The sequence below is a fragment of the Panulirus ornatus genome, unplaced genomic scaffold (genome assembly GCF_036320965.1).
Source record: "Panulirus ornatus isolate Po-2019 unplaced genomic scaffold, ASM3632096v1 CTG_2413_pilon, whole genome shotgun sequence".
In the NCBI taxonomy this organism is placed as follows: domain Eukaryota; kingdom Metazoa; phylum Arthropoda; class Malacostraca; order Decapoda; family Palinuridae; genus Panulirus; species Panulirus ornatus.
The window spans coordinates 1,083-13,396 of record NW_027264325.1 but is presented as its reverse complement, the minus strand read 5'-3'; the positions used below and the strand labels follow the sequence as shown (position 1 = coordinate 13,396).

At 41.8% G+C, this 12,314-nt stretch overlaps 1 long non-coding RNA gene across 1 annotated transcript; it reads left to right on the top strand.

Annotated features, from left to right (window-relative positions):
- The first annotated feature begins 372 nt into the window (after window positions 1–372).
- Window positions 373–11,968, top strand: LOC139748436 (uncharacterized). Its single transcript, XR_011712673.1, has 2 exons — window positions 373–4,012; window positions 11,867–11,968. It is a non-coding gene; the product is annotated as an uncharacterized lncRNA (long non-coding RNA).
- The last annotated feature ends 346 nt before the right edge of the window (window positions 11,969–12,314 follow it).

Sequence of the window (12,314 nt, the reverse complement as noted above, 5' to 3'; positions counted from 1 at the left end):
CAGATATAGGGTGTTTTGGTCGAGGTGGTGTGCAAAGTGAGAGGGTTAGGGAAAATGATTTGGTAAACAGAGAAGAGGTAGTAAAAGCTTTGCGGAAGATGAAAGCCGGCAAGGCAGCAGGTTTGGATGGTATTGCAGTGGAATTTATTAAAAAAGGGGGTGACTGTATTATTGACTGGTTGGTAAGGTTATTTAATGTAAGTATGACTCATGGTGAGGTGCCTGAGGATTGGCGGAATGCGTGCATAGTGCCATTGTACAAAGGCAAAGGGGATAAGAGTGAGTGCTCATATTACAGAGGTATAAGTTTGTTGAGTATTCCTGGTAAATTATATGGGTCGGTATTGATTGAGAGGGTGAAGGCATGTACAGAGCATCAGATTGGGGAAGAGCAGTGTGGTTTCAGAAGTGGTAGAGGATGTGTGGATCAGGTGTTTGCTTTGAAGAATGTATGTGAGAAATACTTAGAAAAGCAAATGGATTTGTATGTAGCATTTATGGATCTGGAGAAGGCACATGATAGAGTTGATAGAGATGCTCTGTGGAAGGTATTAAGAATATATGGTGTGGGAGGCAAGTTGTTAGAAGCAGTGAAAAGTTTTTATCGAGGATGTAAGGCATGTGTACGTGTAGGAAGAGAGGAAAGTGATTGGTTCTCAGTGAATGTAGGTTTGCGGCAGGGGTGTGTGATGTCTCCATGGTTGTTTAATTTGTTTATGGATGGGGTTGTTATGGAGGTGAATGCAAGAGTTTTGGAAAGAGGGGCAAGTATGAAGTCTGTTGGGGATGAGAGAGCTTGGGAAGTGAGTCAGTTGTTGTTCGCTGATGATACAGCGCTGGTGGCTGATTCATGTGAGAAACTGCAGAAGCTGGTGACTGAGTTTGGTAAAGTGTGTGAAAGAAGAAAGTTAAGAGTAAATGTGAATAAGAGCAAGGTTATTAGGTACAGTAGGGTTGAGGGTCAAGTCAATTGGGAGGTAAGTTTGAATGGAGAAAAACTGGAGGAAGTAAAGTGTTTTAGATATCTGGGAGTGGATCTGGCAGCGGATGGAACCATGGAGGCGGAAGTGGATCATAGGGTGGGGGAGGGGGCGAAAATCCTGGGAGCCTTGAAGAATGTGTGGAAGTCGAGAACATTATCTCGGAAAGCAAAATTGGGTATGTTTGAAGGAATAGTGGTTCCAACAATGTTGTATGGTTGCGAGGCGTGGGCTATGGATAGAGTTGTGCGCAGGAGGGTGGATGTGCTGGAAATGAGATGTTTGAGGACAGTGTGTGGTGTGAGGTGGTTTGATCGAGTAAGTAACGTAAGGGTAAGAGAGATGTGTGGAAATAAAAAGAGCGTGGTTGAGAGAGCAGAAGAGGGTGTTTTGAAATGGTTTGGGCACATGGAGAGAATGAGTGAGGAAAGATTGACCAAGAGGATATATGTGTCGGAGGTGGAGGGAACGAGGAGAAGTGGGAGACCAAATTGGAGGTGGAAAGATGGAGTGAAAAAGATTTTGTGTGATCGGGGCCTGAACATGCAGGAGGGTGAAAGGAGGGCAAGGAATAGAGTGAATTGGATCGATGTGGTATACCGGGGTTGACGTGCTGTCAGTGGATTGAATCAGGGCATGTGAAGCGTCTGGGGTAAACCATGGAAAGCTGTGTAGGTATGTATATTTGCGTGTGTGGACGTGTATGTATATACATGTGTATGGGGGTGGGTTGGGCCATTTCTTTCGTCTGTTTCCTTGCGCTACCTCGCAAACGCGGGAGACAGCGACGAAGCAAAAAAAAAAAAAAAAAAAAAAAGACTCATGGTAAGGTGCCTGAGGATTGGTGGAATCACTGCATAGTGCCACTATACAAAATCAAAGGGGATAAAAGTTAGTGCTCGAACTATAGAGGTATAAGTTTGTTGAGCATTCCTGGGAAATTATATGGGAGGGTATCGATTGAGAGGGTGGAGGCATGTACAGAGCATCACATTGGGGAAGAGCAGTGTGGTTTCAGAAGTGGTAGAGGATGTATGGATCTGGTGTTTGCTTTGAAAAATGTATGTGAGAAATAATTAGAAAAGCAAATGGATTTGTATGTAGCATTTATGAATCTGGAGAAGGCATATGATAAGAGTTGATAGAGATGCTCTGTGGAAGGTATTAAGAATATATGGTGTGAGAGGAAAGTTGTTTGAAGCAGTGAAAAGTTTTTATTTAAGATCTAAGGCTAGTGTACGAATAGGAATGTTGGTTTGCGGCAGGGGTGCATGGTCTCCATGGTTGTTTAATTTGTTTATGGATGGGGTTGTTAGAGAGGTGAATGCAAGAGTTTTGGAAAGAGGGGCAAGTATGCAGTCTGTTGTAGATGAGAGAGCTTGGGAAGTTAGTCAGTTGTTGTTTGCTGATGATACAAACGCTGGTGGCTGATTCGGGTGAGAAACTGCAGAAACTGGTGACTGAGTTTGGTAAAGCATGTGAAAGAAGAAAGCTTAGAGTAAATGTTAATAAGAGCAAGGTTATTAGGTACAGTAGGGTTGAGGGACAAGTCAAATGGGAGGTAAGTTCAAATGGAGAAAAACTGGAGGAAGTGAAGTGTTTTAGATACCTGGGAGTGGATTTGGCAGCGGATGGAACCATGGAAGCGGAAGTGAGTCATACAGTTGGGGAGGGGAAGACAGTTCTGGGAGTGTTGAAAAATGTGTGGAAGTCGAGAACGTTATCTTGGAAGGCAAAGATGGGTATGTTTGAAGGAATAGTGGTTCCAACAATGTTAAACGGTTGCGAGGCATGGGCTATAGATAGAGTTGTGTGGAGGAGGGTGGATGTGCTGGAAATGAGATGTTTGAGGACAATATGTGGTGTGAGGTGGTTTGACTGAGTAAGTAATGAAAGGGTAAGAGAGATGTGTGGTAATAAAAACATTTCTGAGCAATTCTTTTTAAATAACTGCCTTTTCTGCACTTCATGACAAAGTGTCATGAACCAAAAACTTCTCATATGTACACACCCAGTCTATTGATGTCATGAGCATAATATATATCAATATAATATACTGTGAGTTAGAATGAAAATTAAAGAAATTAAGTAATAATTCATTCCAACCGTCAAATTAGGATTCCTTTAATGTGGATGAAACCTTTAAACAGATGCATCAAAAAATGGATATGATGTGTGAGAATGCAACCTTCCATAATCTCTGATCTTCTGCATTGCAAAAAATATCAAAGTTCTGTCTTCAACATTAATCATGACACATTTCTGTAAGATAAACAATGTTTGTATCACCATCAAGGCTTCTTCCCTCTCCACAGCCATGAGGTCAACTATGTATTATACTTTGTTGCTGTCTCACGTGTTAGTGAGCCAGCTTGTATCTACACACTGACTCAGGATACTACTACATCAAAACGATTTTCTCCTTAACAGTCAAGCATATCAAAAGCTACAGCATTTAGAGCATAAGGATGTATCCATATCTTGAGTGATAACAAACATTCTGCACCTTAAGCAAAGCCCAATGAGCACCTGAGAGAACGCTTTCTCAGTGGGGCCAGTTGAAACACTTGTTTCATCTACAACAGAGGAAGTAGCCATGAGGATCCAACCTTCTCAAGCAACACACCCGCATGAGAACTAACATTGGATATTTGTACAATAATATATGTACTTGATGAGATATAATTTACAATACCTGACCTTTTTATAATTAATTATTTCATGGTAACTATTGTTAAAAATCCTCATCTCGACGTTATTTGATAATAATATAATTATTTATCTAGACATTAACTGATAATTGATGTCAAGAATAAAATTTTCGGAAAAAATATAAACAATTTTTAGACAATAAACCTAGCTAATTTGGATAGCTTTATTGATGATAGAATTCGTTAATAAATCACCTATTTACGCCTACAATAAGTTTGTGGTACGTTCGTTGTCTGTCTGGCATATTTACATATATGACGTCATAGCTGTGTGTCTTTGTTTATACCAATCAGCTGATTTGTGTTTTAGAAAGATTGGTCGTAAGTGATTACTTGCGATATACTTAGAAAAGCAAATGGATTTGTATGTAGCATTTATGGATCTGGAGAAGGCATATGATAGAGTTGATAGAGATGCTCTGTGGAAGGTATTAAGAATATATGGTGTGGGAGGAAAGTTGTTAGAAGCAGTGAAAAGTTTTCATCGAGGATGTAAGGCATGTGTACGTGTAGGAAGAGAGGAAAGTGATTGGTTCTCAGTGAATGTAGGTTTGCGGCAGGGGTGTGTGATGTCTCCATGGTTGTTTAATTTGTTTATGGATGGGGTTGTTAGGGAGGTGAATGCAAGAGTTTTGGAAAGAGGGGCAAGTATGAAGTCTGTTGTGAATGAGAGAGCTTGGGAAGTGAGTCAGTTGTTGTTCGCTGATGATACAGCGCTGGTGGCTGATTCATGTGAGAAACTGCAGAAGCTGGTGACTGAGTTTGGTAAAGTGTGTGAAAGAAGAAAGTTAAGAGTAAATGTGAATAAGAGCAAGGTTATAAGGTACAGTAGGGTTGAGGGTCAAGTCAATTGGGAGGTAAGTTTGAATGGAGAAAAACTGGAGGAAGTAAAGTGTTTTAGATATCTGGGAGTGGATCTGGCAGCGGATGGAACCATGGAAGCGGAAGTGAATCATAGGGTGGGGGAGGGGGCAAAAAGTCCTGGGAGCCTTGAAGAATGTGTGGAAGTCGAGAACATTATCTCGGAAAGCAAAAATGGGTATGTTTGAAGGAATAGTGGTTCCAACAATGTTGTATGGTTGCGAGGCATGGGCTATGGATAGAGTTGTGCGCAGGAGGGTGGATGTGCTGGAAATGAGATGTTTGAGGACAATGTGTGGTGTGAGGTGGTTTGATCGAGTAAGTAATGTAAGGGTAAGAGAGATGTGTGGAAATAAAAAGAGCGTGGTTGAGAGAGCAGAAGAGGGTGTTTTGAAATGGTTTGGGCACATGGAGAGAATGAGTGAGGAAAGATTGACCAAGAGGATATATGTGTCGGAGGTGGAGGGAACGAGGAGAAGTGGGAGACCAAATTGGAGGTGGAAAGATGGAGTGAAAAAGATTTTGTGTGATCGGGGCCTGAACATGCAGGAGGGTGAAAGGAGGGCAAGGAATAGAGTGAATTGGATCGATGTGGTATACCGGGGTTGACGTGCTGTCAGTGGATTGAATCAGGGCATGTGAAGCGTCTGGGGTAAACCATGGAAAGTTTTGTGGGGCCTGGATGTGGAAAGGGAGCTGTGGTTTCGGGCATTATTGCATGACAGCTAGAGACTGAGTGTGAACGAATGGGGCCTTTGTTGTCTTTTCCTAGTGCTACCTCGCACACATGAGGGGGGAGGGGGATGGTATTCCATGTGTGGCGAGGTGGCGATGGGAATGAATAAAGGCAGACAGTGTGAATTGTGTGCATGGGTATATATGTATGTGTCTGTGTGTGTATATATATGTGTACATTGAGATGTATAGGTATGTATATTTGCGTGTGTGGACGTGTATGTATATACATTGTGTATGGGGGTGGGTTGGGCCATTTCTTTTCGTCTGTTTCCTTGCGCTACCTCGCAAACGCGGGAGACAGCGACAAAGCAAAATAATAATAATAATAATATATATATATATATATATATATATATATATATATATATATATATATGTATTGTTGACTGGTTGGTAAGGTTATTTAATGTATGTATGACTCATGGTGAGGTGCCTGAGGATTGGCGGAATGCGTGCATAGTGCCATTGTACAAAGGCAAAGGGGATAAGAGTGAGTGCTCAAATTACAGAGGTATAAGTTTGTTGAGTATTCCTGGTAAATTATATGGGAGGGTAATGATTGAGAGGGTGAAGGCATGTACAGAGCATCAGATTGGGGAAGAGCAGTGTGGTTTCAGAAGTGGTAGAGGATGTGTGGATCAGGTGTTTGCTTTGAAGAATGTATGTGAGAAATACTTAGAAAAGCAAATGGATTTGTATGTAGCATTTATGGATCTGGAGAAGGCATATGATAGAGTTGATAGAGATGCTCTGTGGAAGGTATTAAGAATATATGGTGTGGGAGGAAAGTTGTTAGAAGCAGTGAAAAGTTTTTATCGAGGATGTAAGGCATGTGTACGTGTAGGAAGAGAGGAAAGTGATTGGTTCTCAGTGAATGTAGGTTTGCGGCAGGGGTGTGTGATGTCTCCATGGTTGTTTAATTTGTTTATGGATGGGGTTGTTAGGGAGGTAAATGCAAGAGTTTTGGAAAGAGGGGCAAGTATGAAGTCTGTTGGGGATGAGAGAGCTTGGGAAGTGAGTCAGTTGTTGTTCGCTGATGATACAGCGCTGGTGGCTGATTCATGTGAGAAACTGCAGAAGCTGGTGACTGAGTTTGGTAAAGTGTGTGGAAGAAGAAAGTTAAGAGTAAATGTGAATAAGAGCAAGGTTATTAGGTACAGTAGGGTTGAGGGTCAAGTCAATTGGGAGGTGAGTTTGAATGGAGAAAAACTGGAGGAAGTGAAGTGTTTTAGATATCTGGGAGTGGATCTGGCAGCGGATGGAACCATGGAAGTGGAAGTGGATCATAGGGTGGGGGAGGGGGCGAAAATTCTGGGAGCCTTGAAGAATGTGTGGAAGTCGAGAACATTATCTCGGAAAGCAAAAATGGGTATGTTTGAAGGAATAGTGGTTCCAACAATGTTGTATGGTTGCGAGGCGTGGGCTATGGATAAAGTTGTGCGCAGGAGGATGGATGTGCTGGAAATGAGATGTTTGAGGACAATGTGTGGTGTGAGGTGGTTTGATCGAGTGAGTAACGTAAGGGTAAGAGAGATGTGTGGAAATAAAAAGAGCATGGTTGAGAGAGCAGAAGAGGGTGTTTTGAAGTGGTTTGGGCACATGGAGAGAATGAGTGAGGAAAGATTGACCAAGAGGATATATGTGTCGGAGGTGGAGGGAACGAGGAGAAGAGGGAGACCAAATTGGAGGTGGAAGGATGGAGTGAAAAAGATTTTGTGTGATCGGGGCCTGAACATGCAGGAGGGTGAAAGGAGGGCAAGGAATAGAGTGAATTGGAGCGATGTGGTATACCGGGGTTGACGTGCTGTCAGTGGATTGAATCAGGGCATGTGAAGCGTCTGGGGTAAACCATGGAAAGCTGTGTAGGTATGTATATTTGCGTATGTGGACGTATGTATATACATGTGTATGGGGGTGGGTTGGGCCATTTCTTTCGTCTGTTTCCTTGCGCTACCTCGCAAACGCGGGAGACAGCGACAAAGTATAAAAAAAAAAAGAAAATATATATATATATATATATATATATATATATATATATATATATATATATATATATATATATATATATATATATATATATATATATTATCCCTGGGGATAGGGGAGAAAGAATACTTCCCACGTATTCCCTGTGTGTCGTAGAAGGCGACTAAAAGGGGAGGGAGTGGGTGGTTGGAAATCCTCCCCTTTCTTGTTTTTTTCAAATTTTCCAAAAGAAGGAACAGAGAAGGGGGTCAGGTGAGGATATTCCCTCTAAGGCCCAGTTCTATGTTCTTAACGCTACCTTGCTAACGCAGGAAATGGCAAATAGTATGAAAAAAAAAAAATATATATATATATATATATATATATATATATATATATATATATATATATATATATATATATATATATATATTTTTTGCTTTGTCGCTGTCTCCCACATTTGCGAGGTAGCGCAAGGAAACAGACGAAACAAATGGCCCAACCCACCCCCATACACATGTATATACATACGTCCACACATGCAAATGTACATACCTACACAGCTCTCCATGGTTTACCCCAGACGCTTCACATGCCCTGATTCAATCCACTGACAGCACGTCAACCCTCGTATACAACATCGATCCAATTCACTCTATTCCTTGCCCTCCTTTCACCCTCCTGCATGTTCAGGCCCCGATCACACAAAATCTTATTCACTCCATCTTTCCACCTCCAATTTGGTCTCCCACTTCTCCTCGTTCCCTCCACCTCCGACACATATATCCTCTTGGTCAATCTTTCCTCACTCATTCTCTCCATGTGCCCAAACCATTTCAAAACACCCTCTTCTGCTCTCTCAACCACGCTCTTTTTATTTCCACACATCTCTCTTACCCTTACGTTACTTACTCGATCAAACCACCTCACACCACACATTGTCCTCAAACATCTCATTTCCAGCACATCCATCCTCCTGCGCACAACTCTATCCATAGCCCACGCCTCGCAACCATAAAACATTGTTGGAACCTCTATTCCTTCAAACATACCCATTTATGCTTTCCGAGATAATGTTCTTGACTTCCACACATTCTTCAAGGCTCCCAGGATTTTCGCCCCCTCCCCCACCCTATGATCCACTTCCACTTCCATGGTTCCATCCGCTGCCAGATCCACTCCCAGATATCTAAAACACTTTACTTCCTCCAGTTTTTCTCCATTGAAACTTACCTCCCAATTGACTTGACCCTCAACCCTACTGTACCTAATAACCTTGCTCTTATTCACATTTACTCTTAACTTTCTTCTTTCACACACTTTACCAAACTCAGTCACCAGCTTCTGCAGTTTCTCACATGAATCAGCCACCAGTGCTGTATCATCAGCGAACAACAACTGACTCACTTCCCAAGCTCTCTCATCCACAACAGACTTCATACTTGCCCCTCTTTCCAAAACTCTTGCATTCACCTCCCTAACAACCCCATCCATAAACAAATTAAACAACCATGGAGACATCACACACCCCTGCCGCAAACCTACATTCACTGAGAACCAATCACTTTCCTCTCTTCCTACACGTACACATGCCTTACATCCTCGATAAAAACTTTTCACTGCCTCTAACAACTTGCCTCCCACACCATATATTCTTAATACCTTCCACAGAGCATCTCTATCAACTCCTCTATCATATGCCTTCTCCAGATCCATAAATGCTACATACAAATCCATTTGCTTTTCTAAGTATTTCTCACATACATTCTTCAAAGCAAACACCTGATCCACACATCCTCTACCACTTCTGAAACCACACTGCTCTTCCCCAATCTGATGCTCTGTACATGCCTTCACCCTCTCAATCAATACCCTCCCATATAATTTACCAGGAATACTCAACAAACTCTGTAATTTGAGCACTCACTCTTATCCCCTTTGCCTTTGTACATTGGCACTATGCACGCATTCCGCCAATCCTCAGGCACCTCACCATGAGTCATACATACATTAAATAACCTTACCAACCAGTCAATAATACAGTCACCCCCTTTTTTAATAAATTCCACTGCAATACCATCCAAACCTGCTGCCTTGCCAGCTTTCATCTTTCGCAAAGCTTTTACTACCTCTTCTCTGTTTACCAAATCATATTCCCTAACCCTCTCACTTTGCACACCACCTCGACCAAAACACCCTATATCTGCCACTCTATCATCAAACACATTCAACAAACCTTCAAAATACTCATTCCATCTCCTTCTCACATCACCACTACTTGTTATCACCTCCCCATTTGCGCCCTTCACTGAAGTTCCCCTTTGCTCCCTTGTCTTACGCACTTTATTTACCTCCTTCCAGAACATCTTTTTATTCTCCCTAAAATTTAATGATACTCTCTCACCCCAACTCTCATTTGCCCTCTTTTTCACCTCTTGTACCTTTCTCTTGACCTCCTGTCTCTTTCTTTTATACATCTCCCACCCAATTGCATTTTTTCCCTGCAAAAATCGTCCAAATGCCTCTCTCTTCTCTTTCACTAATAATCTTACTTCTTCATCCCACCACTCACTACCCTTTCTAATCAACCCACCTCCCACTCTTCTCATGCCACAAGCATCTTTTGCGCAATCCATCACTGATTCCCTGAATACATCCTATTCCTCCCTCACTCCCCTTACTTCCATTGTTCTCACCTTTTTCCATTCTGTACTCAGTCTCTCCTGGTACTTCCTCACACAAGTCTCCTTCCCAAGCTCACTTACTCTCACCACCATCTTCACCCCAACATTCACTCTTCTTTATGTATATATATATATATATACATATATATATATATATATATATATATATATATATATATATATATATATATATATATATATATATATATATCCCGCGTTTGCGAGGTAGCGCAAGGAAACAGACGAAAGAAATGGCACAACCCACCCCATACACATGCCTTGATTCAATCCACTGACAGCACGTCAACCCCGGTATACCACATCGCTCCAATTCACTCTATTCTTTGCCCTCCTTTCACCCTCCTGCATGTTCAGGCCCCGATCACACAAAATCTTTTTCACTCCATCTTTCCACCTCCAATTTGGTCTCCCTCTTCTCCTCATTCCCTCCACCTCCGACACATATATCCTCTTGGTCAATCTTTCCTCACTCATTCTCTCCATGTGACCAAACCATTTCAAAACACCCTCTTCTGCTCTCTCAACCACGCTCTTTTTATTTCCACACATCTCTCTTACCCTTACGTTACTTACTCGATCAAACCATCTCACACCACACATTGTCCTCAAACATTTCATTTCCAGCACATCCATCCTCCTGCGCACAACTCTATCCATAGTCCACGCCTCGTAACCATACAACATTGTTGGAACCACTATTCCTTCAAACATACCCATTTTTGCCCTCCGAGATAATGTTCTCGACTTCAACACATTCTTCAAAGCTCCCAGAATTTTCGCCCCCTCCCCTACCCTATGATCCACTTCCGCTTCCATGGTTCCATCCGTTGCCAGATCCACTCCCAGATATCTAAAACACTTCACTTCCTCCAGTTTTTCTCCATTCAAACTCACCTCCCAATTGGATTGACCCTCAACCCTACTGTACCTAATAACCTTGCTCTTATTCACATTTACTCTTAACTTTCTTCTTTCACACACTTTACCAAACTCAGTCTCCAGCTTCTGCAGTTTCTCACATGAATCAGCCACCAGCGCTGTATCATCAGCGAACAACAACTGACTCACTTCCCAAGCTCTCTCATCCCCAACAAACTTCATACTTGCCCCTCTTTCCAAAACTCTTGCATTTACCTCCTTAACAACCCCATCCGTAAACAAATTATATATATATATATATATATATATATATATATATATATATATATATATATATATATATATATATATTTCTTTCATACCATTCGCCATCTCCCGCATTAGTGAGGTAGCGTTAAGAACAGAGGACTGGGCCTTAGAGGGAATATCCTCACCTGGCCCCCTTCTCTGTTCCTTCTTTTGGAAAATTAAAAAAAAAACGAGAGGGGAGGATTTCCAGCCACCCGCTCCTTCCCCTTTTAGTCGCCTTCTACGACACGCAGGGAATACGTGGGAAGTATTCTTTCTCCCCTAACCCCAGGGATATATATATATATATATGTTGCTTGTGTTGAAACCTGGAGTTTGAATCAAATGCCATTAATGATGGGCCTAGTTTTGAAATTCCATGATACGGTGTGGGAATGAAGTAAGAATAATATTTTCCTTCCTTCCATGGTAAGTTAGAATTCAGAAGTCACATAAGATACACAGAAGGATATGTTTTATCAGGTGTTGACCTGATCCAGTGCTGTCTTACATATCTTATTAGTCATTCTCTCCGTATCCTAACCCCAACATGCTCTTCTCCCTATCACACATCTCTCTTATATTGTCCTTTCTGACTTGGGTAAACCTCCTAATACTGTCCTGGGGAATTTCATATAAACACGTCTACCCATAATCATTCTTCTACATGCAAGGTCCAGCCCATTTATATATTATATATTACAGTGGTCAACAACATCTGAACTGGTTTATTCCTCAGGTCTATCGACACGCAAGAGAGCCATAACCAACAAACTGTTTGATACAAGGATGTCTGATGGCAAGAGAAGGTTACAGGATGGCTGATGGCAAGATAAGGTCACAGGATGTCTGATGGCAAGAGAAGGTCACAGGATGGCTGATGGCAAGAGAAGGTCACAGGATGGCTGATGGCAAGAGAAGGTCACAGGATGTCTGATGGCAAGAGAAGGTCACAGGATGGCTGATGGCAAGAGAAGGACTGTCACCAATGTTTATTTCTCCAACAGAAGGGTATGGAAATAAGTCAGTATAAGTAAACTTCATTCACCTGGATAACCAGAAACCTTTGTAGTTGATTACATGAGTGTGGCTTTTCCACATTTCAGCTGGTTTGTCCATAGAAACACCTTATGTACACAGTTTCCCATTCTGTCCTTCCACCATGCCTTCAGCTTTCATTCTGATAT